At 39.5% G+C, this 17,114-nt stretch overlaps 1 long non-coding RNA gene across 2 annotated transcripts; it reads right to left on the reverse strand.

Annotated features, from left to right (window-relative positions):
- Positions 1 to 334: 334 nt before the first annotated feature.
- Positions 335 to 7,615, reverse strand: LOC141786600 (uncharacterized). Of its 2 annotated transcripts, none has more exons than XR_012597859.1 (6): positions 7,528 to 7,615; positions 6,302 to 6,338; positions 5,938 to 5,975; positions 4,737 to 4,889; positions 4,558 to 4,650; positions 335 to 1,180 (listed from the first exon to the last, which is right to left on the reverse strand). It is a non-coding gene; the product is annotated as an uncharacterized LOC141786600 (long non-coding RNA). The 2 variants fall into 2 exon arrangements; XR_012597860.1 differs by lacking the exon at positions 7,528 to 7,615 and adding an exon at positions 6,672 to 6,794.
- Between the last annotated feature and the right edge of the window lie 9,499 nt (positions 7,616 to 17,114).

Raw genomic sequence — 17,114 nt, forward strand, 5'->3', positions numbered from 1 at the left:
AATGGACAGGAATCTGAATACAGGGATCTGATAAAAGCTTTCTGTGACTGGAGTCATAGAAATTGTCTCCTACTGAACACCTCAAAAACAAAGGAAATGATTGTGGATTTCCGAAAGTCTGGGCTCTGCCATCAGCCAGTTAACATCCATGGGGTGGACGTGGAGGTGGTGTCAACCTACAAATATCTTGGTGTACATCTGGACAACAAGTTGGACTGGTCCCTTAATACAGATGCACTCTTTAAGAAGGGGCAGAGCCGTCTCTTTTTCTTAAGGAAGCTCAGATCAATTGATGTCTGTGGAAAGCTGCCGCAGATGTTTTATCAGTCCGTGGTAGCCAGTGCTTTGTTTTATGGTGCAGTATGCTGGGGAAATAGTTTAAAGCAGAAGGACAAGAGGCGACTGGAAAAACTGGTGAAGAGAGCTAGCTCCGTGGTTGGATCCAGTTTGGACTCACTGGAGGCTGTGGTGGAAAGGTATACACAGAAGAAAGTGGAGGCCATCATCCGTCACTCTGATCACCCACTTCACAACATCATAGTCCAGAGGATCAGCAGCAGTTCTGGACGTCTTACCTCTGTGCGCTGCAGGACCGAGAGGTACCGAAGATCATTCCTCCCTGCAGCCATCAGAGTGTACAATTCTTTGCTTGGAAGAGTGCCAAAACAACTTGAATTTCCCTCCGGGGATTAATAAAGTATGTCTTGTCTTGTCTTGTCTTGTCTTGTAATGTGACTGGAACCTCCAGCATCAACCCCTCGTACTTTGAACTGCTTGAATTTTCAACTGGAAATAGATCTACACAAAATTAAACCACCAGTAGAAACAAAACAATGTAGTGAGTCAGTGCAACTAAACTTAGCCTAGTCTGAGCTGTACAGCTGGCTGCACAGTTTTTGTCAACTCTCGGGCTCATCTTTTTGCAATCAAGATCCATCAAGACTTTTTGCAAAAACTCAAAGGTGGATTCCAATTTCTTTGGATACTTCAGATTAAGTGTGTACATGAGCCTGAAGATCATGGTAAAAGCTGCTGCAACTGAGGGCAAATTATTGACAACCTCTGTTCCTTCAATGATTATCTTGATGTCTTTGGCTGGGTGGAGTGGACTCTCCCATCCTGTGATCAAGATGGCCATGGTAGTCTGCTTCAGCTTTTCAGCCTAATTTTCTGGAATATCCTGCCAAAAAAAAAAAAAAACATTCAAAGATTCTAATGTGTTCCCATTTTATATATGGCTACAGTGGTCACTTTTATACCAAGATTTAACTTAAAATGAATGTGGTATCCACTGTAGTGGTATGCACTGTATTTACAGTGATCAGTCAAATGACCCAAGCACAATTTTCTCTTGTGCACCATAGAGCACATTGTGGTACGAGATGCAAGATTCACCTTCAGAAAAGTTGCAGCACTAACTAGAAAAGCACTCAGAGAGCACATACCTCTGCCAGCACCACAGTCCTCGACCATATTATGATTTTTACTATAAATATTACTCCTACCTTTATTTGATGTACATATTTAGATTCCTTGACCATAAAAACACTCCATTAGCAAACGGATTCATAATGATATCTATTTTATATCAGTAGTTATTCACAAAAATCACATTTTCGTCATAGTGGCCAGACGCTGATCCGGATCAACACCAAAATCGAATCAGTTCTTCCTTTTTTCCATGCTGAACATTTCCTGAAAACTTCATCAAGATCCATCCATAACTTCTTGAGTTATTTTGTTCACAGACTCACAGACAGACGGACAGACTCTCCCAAAAACATAACCTCCTTGGCGGAGGTAAAAATGTGTGCAACTTTTTGCCTTTCATCTCCAGGTATTTTAATTCATCAGTCATCATCCTGCTTTTTCTTCAGTCAAGTTCCCCCTTTTGTTCTTGTTTCATGTCTTGTTAAAGTGTTAAGTTTTATTTTGAAAGTTCACAAGTCTTTTCTTATTTCTGTAGATTTTGTTTCCTGCCTGGCACTGCCACACCTGATCCCTGATTGTGCTTCCCCAGCCGTCTCCTCACTCCCAATCACCTCATTGCCTTAACCCTTATGTCTTCCCTTGTCTTGTTGCCAGATTTTGTTCCTAGCAGGGTTCATACAGATTTTTCGTGGTCAAATTCAAGTACTTTTCAAGGAGCTTCAAGGTCAATTTTCAAACTTTTCAAGTACTGTGAGCGGTTGTTAATTTCATAATGTTAAGAAATTGATGCGCACACAAAACAGCAATTTCATTGTGTTGAACAGCACATTTGTTCACAACTTCACAGAGAAGACTCGTATTTACAAAAAAAAACATTTTTTTCCTGATTCTTGTCTTTTTACTACTTCTCAAAGAACTGATTCTCATCACTTGCTGACGAAACTGGTATCATTATCTTTTAAACTAAGAGTATTAGGAGTATTATGAGGATTTATATTATATTTATTATATTACAACAATTTTTTTAATGCAGCTCCCTCCTTTGTGAAAACAACATCCCTCCACAGTAGATGGTCCACAAACAGGGCAGACTGGGAGAACAAATTAAACGCACCCTTCCCAACACCGTGTATGTTAATGAAGCAGCTGACAGCTCTCAGTGGATCAGTCTGAAGACAAACAGTGAAGTCATATCTCCTGTCCAGACCTTCAGAATTAATCTGAACACCTTGTAACAAACAACCACCCGTTAAAAACACCAGCGTTCAACACATGGAGCTTATCATTTAGCGCGAGCACATTAGCAGTAGCTCGCGCAAGCGTCAGCTGATGAGGAGGATGATTGACAGCGTTTTCTCATAATCTGACACAGACGTCATGTTGCAGCAGGACAAAAACACTGAAACAGGTGGTTTGACGCTGTCTCTCTGCAGTTCTGATCAAACATAACTAATGCTAAGTAAAATCTGTTACGCTAAGACTGCTGCATGCCAAAGTTGTGATCTCCTAATGAAGGAGAGCGTGAGGAGACGCGCTGATCCAGATGCATCTTGGGCAGATATCTACTTCATATAACCCTACAAAAACTCGCTGTCAGTTATACACAGATAGGGTATGACTATATATCCCACACTGACTTGCAGGAACGGAATATTCTGTGTGGAGCACCTGCAGTCCAAAACTGAAATCCGGCCAAGAAAGGGAATATTTTCTTTTGATTAAAAGATCGATCGATGTCAAATTTTGAAGATGAGGATCGTTTTTATTTTTGAGAATCGATTTTTTTTTAACCCAGCCCTACTTTTTTTGTATCCAGTTCTATGGTTTTTCTTATTCTCAAACAATGAGTAAGATAGCCACATCTCAGACGCTTATAATAAACCAAGCCGGTAGCGCGGCTTTAGCACAAACAAGCCATCTAACCGGCAGGTTATCACATGACCGTTGTTCATCTGTGCCGGGTCTCAATGAGAAACGCCGTTTCGTTCCTTCGTATGTACAGGGCGAGCCTCCCACTCCGCCGCGGCCGTATGCTCAGACCAGGCACGACCCGGTATTTGTAGACAAAACCTGTCACCGCCTGACCGCAGTTATTTTATAACCTGCCCCGACAAACACCCCCGGGCAACACTACCTTTATGTTAAATGGGACACTGCCTTCATCACTCATGCCTAGCATGAAGCATAAAAAGGTGGTTAGCTTCAACAGGTAGCAGGCTAATTGGCTATTTAACATGTAGGGCTTCCAGGGTACCTCTCGTGGCTGGCGAGTGCCGACTTGCCCATAGCTTCCACTGCAATCTCCTTTTTACATACACTGCAGTATGCTGCACGGGGATTTGCGCTACATTTAATCCAAAATTTGTATTTTTCTTTCTCCAGCCAACGGTCATGCCTCCCAGCTTGCTGTTTAAGGAACAATCCTCATGGGGGAGACGTCACAACGCACATATAAACAGACCAGTTATGTTACACCCGCGAGCCCATCAGATGGAACATTTTTTTTCCCCCACAATTTATTTTATTTCTCTCTATTTGATCGATCTGTTGAGTTAGGAAGCTGAGTAGTGAGTTATATACGATTATAAATTCAAGCATTCTCAAGCACTTGAATAGAAAATCAAGTACTTTCAAACCTTGAAAACACAACATGAAAAAATAAGCATTTTCAAGGATTTCAAGGACCTGTACAAACCCTGTCCTAGATTTTGTTCCTTTGTTTCACTGTGCAGTGCTCCCTCTATAAACATAGTTTGCTAACAATGTGTTTTGTTGAGATCTTTCCTTATGCCTGGTGTTTTTTGATACATCTGCTTATGAGTTCTTTTTGTTCTTAGAGTTCAAGCCATGACAATAAAATATGATTTATTCAAATCACAAATATCACCTCTACAGTCATAGCCCATTCGTGCTACGGTCCAAATCTTTCATTTTTGCATAATGAGCAAGTCTCATAAACTGAGTATGACTGTAACACTGAGGCTTGAGAGATCAAAGACCTTGTATATATTCATGTGTATATATGCACAAGAGCCATTTTTAATGAAACCTAAACATACTGTATAAAAAAACTTTTTGCACTCCAGGTTAAAACCTCTTCCCTATATGTGAGTGAGATGCCCTTACCTGATATTCTTTGATCAAATGCTCAACAGGTTCCCCCAGGTACATCATCAGAAATGTGAAGATAGGCTCTCTTCTTGTGTTGATGTCCAAAGTCTGATTCAAAAAATGGTATTCAGTACAATCACAAACAAAAAATAAATATTTAGCATTCCTCAGACAAGAAACCCCTTCATAGATACCTCATCCAAAAGCTGTAAGACACCAGACATCTTCTGTCTTACAGCTCCCCCCTTCCGCCTGATAACCTCCAATAGTTTGGAGTGCTGGTCCAACTGTGCCAGTAACTTAGTCCCCAAGGGAACTGTTTTTATTCTCATAAACTCAGCATTGATCTATAAAACAAAAACAGAAGTGCATCCAAGATGAAGCTTGAAAACATATATTTTTCACAGCTACAATCACAGCTGACCACCTGAAAATAAGGACATCACCAATGAAATTGATGCAAAGCAACAAATTTGTACATAAAGTAGACACCAGCATGTATATTATGGTCCTGGCTGTATTTTTAAGATGGTGTGACATTCAAACCTGAAAAGAAAAAAGTAATAAGTTGAATTATTTCACATAAAAATCACTAGTTGCTTTTTTTGAAAAGAAAAAAAAAAAGTCCCCAAGTTGCCAACACAGCTGCTCACTATATCACAGCGGAGTGGGAGATGAAGGGCCCTGTGCAGGCACAAATGTCTGTGTGAAAATAATGTGGACATTGACCAGTTTTTAATTAACTTTCCATGTTCAAGGGAATAAGATTGACCCTATCCTGAAATTGAATTTGTTTTAAAATTACCTTAATAGCCATATTGGACATTTTTAATTGAATGTTGTCTTTTTTGATGAGCTTTCTTTCTGTGATGATTGTTGAGAAGGATGATATTTACTTAGGTGCGTTAGTAGAGCTTTCCAATAAACACAGGGGTAAGGATGGCCCCGCCAATAATGCAGATGGTAAAGTTTATAGTGTTTCAGAAGTTCAGATCCTCTTGACAATGAGTCGTCACAGTCTTTACATTTCCACATGCATGGATAACTGATGCAACATGAAATACAAGAGAAAAAAACAAGAGATATTTTTAATTTGTTGGGGTAACAACGCCATAAGTTTTATATTTACATTTTTTTATCTACCACGAAAACTAATTGAGATTAAAAATCTCTATTTCAAGAGGGTCCTGGAAAAGACAGCGGCACATTCAAAAGTTTTAAGCAAACACACAGTCATCACACATAAAACAAGACTTCAATACCTTAAGTTTATAGAATAGACCTGGAAACTGCCAAATCAATTTGTCAGATTTCATTTGAGCCAGTGCTATTATTGGGTCAAATTAAGTGTCCAATTAATTAAAAATGTTCTCATGATATTGTGAAGGAACTTACCACAAGTTATGAGGACAGGCCTCAGAGCAGCTAATTTCCTTGAAAAAGGAAACAATATTCTCTTGTTATTAATAAGCCAACACACTTAGTAGGTGCTAGATACAAATTGGGAACCATTAACATGTAATGTAAACTGGTTATACATATGTTTAGGCTTTATGTTGAGAATGGATATATTGTAAATACATAAAATGCAAAAATATAGTATATTTCAAGCGCACATCCTGCAGTCATTGTGTAAAATACAAACCTAGTGAGAATTAGCAAGACCCTGTAAAACTATCCATAGTAAGTTTTGGACAAACGATTATTTGGGCAGTGAATGATAAATTACATTTTTATAAGGTATTAACAACTAACTTACCACAATGGACAAGTCTGGAAGCTTTTCAGATGTTGCACTGCAAGATAAATAAAAAAAAAAAAAAAAACGTAAGTTAACTTTAGCTGAAGCCATACAGACACCTTTGGAAAAGAGCTATTTCACACTTACATAAAATATCATTGATTATTTAGTTGTTGTTTTTTTCTTTTTTTTTTTAGAAGACAGCTAGTACCCCGAAAATATGGGCAAGTTAATAAAGATAGAAAGCTCTGATAGTTTTGGCATTGTCATCGAAAAGGGACAATGCCTCCATCCTGACACTTACAAGCGCGCACATAATCTCTCTCCATAAACATACACACACATAACCCAGAAGCGGGTTAGTCTCTGTAGTTTTATTTGCACGCACCTACTGGCACTCCACGTGTTGTTCAACTCGTCCAAACTTGTACTTCACGGTTGACGAGCTCACGCTGTAGAGCAGGAATGTCCAACTTGTGCCATGGAGGGCCAAGAGGCTGCAGGTTTTCTTTCCAACCAAGAACTCCACCAGCTGATTCCATTGGGTACCTCACCTTCAAGCAGAGAGCAGGGGCTAATCAGTGGAATCAGCTGGTGGAGTTCTTGGTTGGAAAGAAAACCTGCAGCCTCTTGGCCCTCCATGGCACGAGTTGGACATCCCTGCTGTAGAGCATACACCGGTGTTTCGGATCAAAGAGTGCCCGTAATAAATAGTGACTTCCGGCCAAATGCGCTGCAGTCACAACAGCGTTGAAAATTATCTGGTGGCTGCCTCCTCCTTTAATGTTACATTTAAAAAGAAATGGGAATAAGTACATTTTCTCATTTTTTTTCTCATTTTTCTCATTAATAAAGATAACTAAATATAGAGGCGAGGTCCATACCAAGCAGTGTGCCGGCGAAAAACACGCGTTCGGCTACAGGTTACTCGTTAACACGGTCACTCTATAAACCGCTACACCCCTCATGGCTCCCGTTCACAGTACTAACACGTTACGCCGTCAAACATTTGAAACGACTCAAAAATGCATACTAAGTTAACCAGTAATTTAAACAGGGATTGAACGTGCACTGTCGAAAAATTATAGCTTATTTGTCGTGGGCTATAAGCTAGCAAGCTGAGTTCAACAAGACAGCCTGGTGATACCATGGCAGACGACCCAAAGGGCGGTTTAATAGATGAACGGGGCGATAAAACCATGGTTGATGTCACAGTCTAAAAACGCATTTTTGTCTTTTATTACCTGAAACAAAGTTTCCCTCCACCCAGGAGTTGCAGAGGCTGAAGATGGACTCGGCCGTTCCCGTCAGATCCTCAGGTTTCGTTTTCCGGAACACGCATGCGCGAAACGATCAACACCTGATCCGTTCAGGTTGATTGAATGAGTCATTTCATTTTGATGTCAAATTGCAAACTCATATTGAAACGAAATAAAAAATATTGATTCAGTCAGAAGTACAAACCTGAAAATATAGTTTAAATCTGAAAACGATTTTTTGAGTCCATATAATGTGAATTTATACATTAAATGAACAACAGCAAAGTTTTACTTTTTTCAGTGCTTTGAGACACTGAATTTGGGGGTTTCATTATCTGTGAGCCATAATAATCAACTTTAAAAAAAAAAATAGATGCTTCAAGAATTTCACTCTGTGTGCCGTAGATAGATTTACAATATAGAAATGAGTGACCAAAAAATCAAACTTTTTCATGATATTCTCTTTTTTCGAGATATACCTGGAGCAATGCTACTCAGAACTACAACACAGAGTACAAGGTGCTCCTGGAAATTGTACTTACTTAGTACCAGTGCCAAGTTCAGTGTATCTGTGGGATTCTGGAGGAGTCCCACTGTCCACAGTTGTTGTTCTGTTCTTAGGGAGTGATTATCCCAATCCACCCTGGAGACATCAAGGTCCCTTTGCAGAAGCGGAAAGGAAACATGCTGGACACAGAAGAGGTGGATGCTATTGGAGGGATCTAGAAGACCTTCATCTTCAAGGCTGTGAAGAGTCTCATAGTGCACATTTGTTACAGCCATCCTTGCATCTCGCCATAGACTATTAGAGAAAAAGTACAATTAACTTCGAATTCTCAAAGTGCATTTGTTCTTTTTTTTTATCATAGATGATTTTTTTTTTTTTTTACTGAAAATTATATATAAATGCATAAATACCATTCATTGTGCACCCTCTTTCCTGACAGGAAACTGCCCCTGCCACACCCCCTGATAGTGAACATGCATCGTGCTATGTCAGCATTTTCAACTCCTTGGTCTCACTGATCACACTTTGTGCAGCACGAACAGCTCAGTAAAAGCATGGTTGATAATCTCCGGCATCTCAACCTGGCTGGAAAATGTTCTAAAAAGTTGCATCCCCTGGTTGACAACAGTCGACATCGAGGGGTAATTTTTGTGTGACTGGAGAAAGTTTGATTAGAAGCCTCTGAAGAAATTCCCGTTTTTAGTTCCTCCTAGAAAAAAAAATAGCTCCATGCATCTTTTTCTTTCATCAAATTAACTTTTGAACTTAAAAGGAGCAAAAAGAGGACAACTTTATGTTGAAACGAAACATGCGCACTGCAGTTTATCTGTAATCTATCCCGGTAGTTTACCTTCATTTAAACTTGCAAACACTTGCCACAAGGGATGAATGGAGCAATAAAATGTTTTGAAGGTCTGGAAACGTGTGATGATTGGCACATGGAGGGAGCTGACATATTCACAGTTCCTCCAGCATTTATTCACTGTAAGAAGACAGTAAAACACATGAATTGTCTTCTAAAATTTCCCTTGTACTTCTGTTCCTTCAGCGGTGCTACACGACACAACTGTGACATCTAGTGGACGAAATAAACAATTACATGCCGCTAGATGTCTGAACGGTGCTGCACTGAAACCTGTGACCATCGGAAAATGTGACCGCAGGGGCGATGACGGGCATTGGCTATGTGTGCATTGTTCAAAAAAGAGGAGGAGAAGTTGAGTTACGTAAATGTCGTTCTCAAAGATTCATCTGGGGTAAACGTTTGCAAAATCTGTAGACATTGTGTGTAATTTATCCAAAGCAGTTGATTGATGTTGCTTTATTTGCTACCCACGAGTAAGCACCGCTTGTGATGGCTTCCTACTGATAAAGGAGAAACCATCGTATATACAGCTTCATAACCCAGGAACTGAAAACCCTACATTAGATCAGGCGACTTTTAAAGGAAATATGTACTATAATCATAGTTTGCTAAGAGCTACATTTTATGTAAAAGTCTATATGAACTGTTTCAAATATGTAGTTTGCTGTGCCTGCTCTCATGAGATACATGTATAAATCCTTTTAAATTTACGTTTTAGTTTATCTATATACTTATCTTCACGATCGTCATGTAATGTAATCCCTCTAAACATGTTGAATAAATAGGTAAAAATTTAAAATGAGCGTTGTGGCTATAATTTAAAAAAACAACTATTTAAGAACATGCTGTAAGGAGACAACAGCGTAGCCATCAGATAATGTGACCCTGCTTTACTCACATATTAACTGATTAAATCACCCACATAACTTTTATGTGGACATTTGTCATCTCTCACATTGATCTGGACTCAAGTATTCCTATTATGGATCATCATACAGTCAGAAACAGAGCTAGGCGCCGCCCTGTTGGCTATGGCTGCCTTTTGCAGCAGCTCTCTCTTTTTTTGTCCATTTCTTGTCTTTTTTTTTTTTGTCTCTTTTTCGTAATTTTTGTATTTGGAGTAGATCATTTCTTTATTTGGCTCATTTGTTGGTCATGGACACCAAACTTTTTGTGGCTTCAGTGATATTTTTACTATTTTTGCTCCTGTGTTTGTCTGGAGATCCTACATGTAACCATGGCCACATTGTTTACATGTGAACTCAGCTGTTAGCAGTCTGTAGCATGTCAATGCTAACTGGTGTAAGGCCTGATGTCTTCCCACAAAGTGAGGAGAAGGAGGTGAGGACGACATGATGGTTCTCAGGTGTGAGCTAAGAAGTGACGATATGGACCTGTCCTTCCATCCATTGTTATTGGGGACTTAGGATCTATCTCCAATAAGATGGACGAGCTAGCTGTGCTAACCCAGCAATAGAGGGAAAACCAGAGGGCAGAGTTGCATCATGCTATTCACAAACATGGCTAACGAAGCTAACATCAGACACCAACGCCATGTTGGAAGAGCTTCACCTGCTGTGAGCAGACAGGATACAGGAGACAGAGATGGAGCATGACTGAAGAAGCTCAGTCCTGGACCCTGTGGCTGGTTGAACTGGAGAATGATGGACAAGCTGTCATCATCTATTTTCTGATGGACCTTTTTGCACTTTCTTACTTTTGTTTTCTTGATTGCTGCCGTGATTTCAATTTCGTTGTACATGTTACAATGACAATAAAGTTCTATTCTATTCTTTTCTGTTCTATTCTCACCCACCCAATCAACACAATCCCCCGAACGTGTATAATGGCACAACACAGATGAACATGACAAAACTTACACACAATAAACATAGATAAATACGGGGAATGAATTGATACAGACAACAGAGCCTCTCCTTCTCTTTTAGCGAACCCCCTTCAGTCGAGGATGCATCTGCCAGAATACCTTACACATTCTCGGTCCCACATAATCAAGAAAGGGAGTCCATATATGATGAAATGTTCCAATTTTCCTTTTTGGTGCGATATGTCAAATAATCTATGGGAAGCAGAGCAAATATAACTTTGTGCCATTCTGAGAGGGTTGGTGGCTTTTCTGAAATCCATTTAAGTTACAAACTTTCTTGCAGCATAGGTCAACATTCCACAGTTTTTCATTATAGGTGTTCTTGATTTTAACCCAAACAAGAAGGCATACAAGGGTCCATTCTCCAATCCTTGTTAAAAAGCACACTTTGAAACATTTTTCCCCAAAAATTCCTTTATATACACACATAAGACTACATAGTATGTATAAAGCTACTGATCTCTGTGTTACACTTGGTACACTTTTAGACTTCTGAAGGTCCATTCTCTTTCTAAGATGAGGCGATATCCTTATTCCTGTTTGAAATGCTTTTTTTCTTCCCTCACATTTATCTGAATCACCCCTTTAGCTAAGCATGAGTAGTAGATCTGCACAATATTGGGGCCATATTTTTGGTTCCATGATATCAGTTTCCCTTTGCAACCAAATACTACAACAGGGCCCAAGTGAGTATGAGGCCCTATGGCTTTTCCGTTGCTAGGCGCTACCCAAGTAGCTGCCTGTTGCAGCAGCTCTCTCGTCTTTGTCGTCTCTTGTAATTTTTTTGTCTCTTTTTCGTAATCTTTGTATTTGGAGTGGATCATCACTTTGTATGGTTCATTGTTGGTCACGGACACCAAACTTTTTGTGGCTTCGGCGATATTTTTGACTACTTTTCTCCTGTGTTTGTCTGGAGATCCTACATGTAACCATGGCTGCATGTTTACATGCGAACTCAGCTGTTAGCAGCCTGTAGCATGTCAATGCTAACTAGTGTAGGGCTTGATGATTTCCCTCGAGCTGAGGAGGAGGAGGTGAGGACGACGTGCTGGTTCTCGGATGTGAGCTGGGAGGTGACGACGTGGACCTGTCCTTCCATCCATTGTTGTTGGGAACGTGGGATCCAGCCCCGGGGGAAGGACGAGCTACCTGTGCTAACCCAGCGGCATCGTGCTGTCCACGGACGTGGCTGACGGAGCTGACAATGGACGCTGGTGCCACAGTGGGCAGACAGGATCCAGGAGACAGAGACTGAACAGACTGCTGGGGAGGCTCAGTCCTGGACCCTGTGGAGGTGGAGACTGGCTGGACTGGAGAGTGGTGGACGAGTGGTGGACGGGATGTCGTCATCTAATTTCTTATGGACCGTTTTGCACTTTCGATACTCTTTCTTACTTTTGTTTTCTTAAATGCTGCGGTGACTCCTGAATTTCCCCTCAGGGATAAATAAAGTATTTTCTATTCTATTCTATTCTATCTATTCTATCTAATTTCTTATGGACCTTTTTGCACTTTCTTTACTCTGCCTTACTTTTGTTTTCTTAAATGCTGCGGTGACTCCTGAATTTCCCCTCGGGGATAAATAAAGTATTTTCTATTCTATTCTATTCTAGGCAAATTACATTTGGGGGCCCCCTTACACTGAAGCACAGACCTCTGTAAATGAATGCTGTATCATTCACACATGGTTATCGTTCACCAACACTTAATCTCTCACGTCCACTATAAAGTACACTATATCTCTTCAACATAATGCGAAGCACTCATAATTTTTATGTCTTTGTTAGAGATGTGGTCTTGTATTAATTTACACCTTAGGATTAAATACTCTGCATGCAGTCACTGCTGTTTACTGAACAAGTATCATTGAATTGCTTTTGGTTTGCAAACTGAAAATTTCAACACACACTCACTGCGCTCAGGAGTTCCATAAGAGACAGGATGCTCTAACTGAAGTGTGTGATGAAGTAGGGATGGAACGGTTCACAAAATCCACGGTTCAGTTCTTATCACGGTTTTGTAGTCACGGTTATCGGTTGAGTTGGGTGTAAATTGTTGTTGTTTTTAACACCTCAGATTACTATATACCCAAATAATCCACTATTAACAGATTATTTTTAATCAATTATATCATGTATAGTCATGAAAGACCTAAAAGAATAAGACTGTTTACCATTTCGAACATCATTACAGCTGAGTGAAACATTGCCAGTTTCAACGTGCCAACTCCTCAGTAAGGAAAGTCACTATTGACTGTCCACAAAGTCACTAAAAGTCACTAAATGACGCTGCTGTCTAATCTGCAGAATAATTCATGTGCATGTAATTGTCATGGACTTTGTAGGGCAGAGAAATAACAATGTAAGAGAGAAAGCAGGTAAAACACAACATCATAATCAACTACAAAATTACTACAACTACAAATTAACTGTCTTCCGTCCATACTTTTTTTTTTAATGTCTAAATAGCAACCCTCTTCCTTAATCTGGGCCGGGGATGATAGAAGTGACCATAATGAGACACACACTTGCGTGATTCATGTGAATGCAGGAGGAGACTACTGTGAGTGAGGAGTAGAGGTGGGCGGAACAATACAAATATTGATAATATCGTGTAAAAGAGCAATACTGTAGTTTAATTTTTTTCTCCTGCACCCCCACCCCCACCCTCTCCTGATTTTTGATGATGACAATCACGTGGCTAAGCCGCACCAGGAAAACAAAAAAGCAGACTCCAAAAAAGGGGTTTGTTCCAAATTATTTTCACAACATTTATTCTGGTGTGGTATTTCATTAAACTTTACTCTTTTAAAAAAATGAGTGCAATAATGGGGGAACATTTTATTTGTTTACTTGTTTTTTGTATTATAGTCTTTAACTCTGTACCCTAAAGAAGAATTTGTATTAATTTTACCTTAAAGCGATAATTTTTGGCACTTTAGTTTCCTTTAAAAAAAAAATCCCAATGTTTTGGGTAAAATTTGTTTTGTTACCGTTGTATTGTTTCTTAACATATAATTTATAATGACACGAGCCTTACAGAAGTGACACGGCTGGTTGTCTTGCTGTGTTTTCCTGTTGACCTTTTTGTCCTTTTGTATTTTTTTTTTTTTTTTTTTTTTGATTGCTTTTGTTTGGTTTTATTTTTTGTGGCAATGTAGCTAAGGTGTTTCTCACTTGTGAGGTTGTAGCTTGGTGGTTTAGATCTTTTTCTTGTGGCCCTCTCTTGTGAATGGATGGGGATCAGGTCACTGAATAGCTCCAACAGACTAAAATGAGACAATAATAGACTACACGTGAATGTACACATAAACTCAACTTTCGTTTGTGTGTGTGTGTGTGTGTGTGTGTGTGTGTGTGTGTGTGTGTGTGTGTGTGTGTGTGTGTGTGCATGCATCTGTGTGTATGTTTTTCATTTAGGCTTTACATGATGAAGTATCACCTACTGTGGAAGTGGTTGGTTCTTCCCAGAAAGTAGTTTATTCCTGGGGTGTAAAGACAATGATCTTCACTGTCTTTCCACATGCAAATGTTTTTGCAGCTCTGTGCAATATTATTTCACATTTTGTCATTCATTGCTTTGTACCACAACTTTATTTAGTTTTTATTTTACATGTTTTGCATTTTCAGTTGTCATGCACTGCTTTTGTGCAATTAATTTCACAGTTTTGCATTGCAGTATTTGGTGTCAGCCTTTCAACGCATTTTCTGCAAGGCACCTTTCCAGTTCAATATTGTTCAGCCTGAATACTGAAGATAAAATTGTTTTGCGGTGATTTCACTTGTAGTCACATGCTGCCATCTTGTGGTCACAATGTACAGCTTTGCACGTTTTAGTTCCAAGTACCATAAAGGCAGTAAAACTTGCTGATATCGCATTCTGAAGCACATAAAAATATTGTGAGTGATAATATTGTGATTTTTTCACTAAAAAGCAACAACCGCTCATGTTTTTAGAAGCCATAGCTGAGTTTCTACCTTTGCAGAGTGAAATAGCACGTCGTTACAACTCATTCAAAAAGTATTGCCTAAAGCTATGTGACATGAGCTTAAAAGCAATTATATGTTAATTAAATACTGATCGAAATAAAGAGCACATCACAGTTTTGTGCATATAAGGCTGTGCAGAGCAAAAAACACCATGTCATGATTCAATTTATGATTTGAGATGCTGAAGACATCTTTATTGCGTCTGTCAGCTTTTTGTAGGTAACCCAAGCGTGTGATGTTTGATTTTGAAAGCTTTTTGTTCATCATTCAAAATCACTCTTGAACACGTCTTTTCCGATTGTTTTCTCCTGGATATGAATGCAACACAGGAAAAGTCTACGGAGGGCAGAGATAGCAGAAATATGATATGATGACAATAATCACAACAGTACTATGCCGGATGCCAAAACAGCACTGAAAACGCACAACAGTGAATAAGATGGATTTTTGTACAACACAGATCACACAGAAGTGATTAAGTGACAAAGTAGTGAGGACGGCAATACCAATGGACCTGTTTAGTGAAAGAAAAAAGGTTTGCAGAGCGATAAAGGAAAATGAAAAAATATTTTAAATCGTGCTTTAAGTTCTCATGAAAACATGTTGGGCTGTTTCCGAAGTCATTTTGATGTAACTCGTGTGTGTTCTATGTCAAATACGAAAAGCTAAAAAGGAGAGAGAAAGCAGAGGTATTGATGTGTAATGACAAAAGCGCAACAACACCATGCTGTATGACGAAACAGCAACAAAGAGGCTCAGGACACTGGACTCTGGTTTACTCATTTCAGTAGTAGTGTCAAAAGCTTTATTTTGTCACAGTTCCCATTAATCTGCACCATAGAGTCGTTGTAAAGGACCAAAAACGCTTTACTTTAGCCATAAAAGCACATAAAAGGCGCATGACACGAAATTACATGGATTTGTACTCTGATTTGCTCATTTCAGTTCTTATGTCATAAAAGCATAATCATGCGTTACGGAGCAAGAAACGCCAAAAAGACAGGACAACATGCTGTATGACAAAACAATCGCGAAAAGGCTCAGGACACGGATAATGTACTCTGAACTACTCGTTTCAGTGAGTGTGTCACAAAAGCATAATGATTCCACAATTCTCTTTGACCTGCATCGCAGAGTCGTGGTAATGAGCCAAAACGCTTTGCAGAGCGAGAAACACCAGAAAAACACAACAACATACTGTAAGACAAAACAACACCGAAAAGGCTCGGGACACGGGAGATGAACTCTGATTTTCTCATTTCGGTGAGTGTGTCTCAAAAGCATTATTGATTTGCACAGTTCTCATGCACATGCATCATAGAATCCTGGTTAAGCACCAAAACGCTTTGCCTTAGCGAGAAAAACCTTTTAATGACATGTTATTCAAAATCATACTTTAAGCTTGAAGAACATTTATTCGCGATTGTTTTCCCTTGAATTTGAAAGTTTATCGCGTTTTGAGAGTTAAATAGAACAGCTTTTGCAGGAAAAAGCTAAAGAGGACAGGGGATGCAGAAAGGTGCAATGATCATAGACAGCACTACAATATCATGCTGGATGCCATAAAAGCACATAAAAGGCTCATGACACCGAATTACATGGATTTTCAGCTCATTTCAGAAACAGTGTCACAAAAGCATAATGATTCAACAGTTTCTTGAATCTGCATCGCAGAGTCGCTGAAATGAACATAAACGCTTTGCGAGCGAGAAACACCAAAAAGACACAACAACATGCTGCATGGCAAACAATATCGAAAAAGCTCAGGACACGGAATTACATGTATCTGTACTTTGAATTGCTCATTTCAGTAAAAGTGTCTCAAACGTATAATGATTCCACAGTTTTTCTTGAACCTGCATCAGAGAGTCGTTGTAATGAACCAAAATGCTTTGCGGGGCGAGAAACACCAAAAAGCCATGACAACATGGTGTATGACGAAACAACACCGAAAAGGCTCAGGACACGGGAAAAGTACCTACTTTGGTTTACTCATTTCAGTCATAGTGTCACAAAAGCATTATTATGTTACAGTTCCTATGTACCTGCATCACAGAGTCGTGGTTAAGCACCAAAACGCTTTGCTTTAGCGAGAAAAACCTATTTATGACATATAATTTAAATCAAACTTTAAACTCTAGGTACACTCATTCGCGGATTATCTTCCCTTGAATCTGAAAGTTTCCCAGGTTTGGTGGTCAAATACCAGCGCTTTTGCAGGAAAAAGCTGAAGAGGATAGAGACAACACAGTAGTGCAATTGATCACAGAAAGGACAACAATGACATGCTGGATGTCGAAATAAGGCTCAGGACACGGAATA

Source organism: Halichoeres trimaculatus, unplaced genomic scaffold (genome assembly GCF_033239565.1).
Source record: "Halichoeres trimaculatus isolate MK-OKI-2021-1 unplaced genomic scaffold, fHalTri1.1 fHalTri1_scaffold_53, whole genome shotgun sequence".
Classification (NCBI taxonomy): domain Eukaryota; kingdom Metazoa; phylum Chordata; class Actinopteri; order Labriformes; family Labridae; genus Halichoeres; species Halichoeres trimaculatus.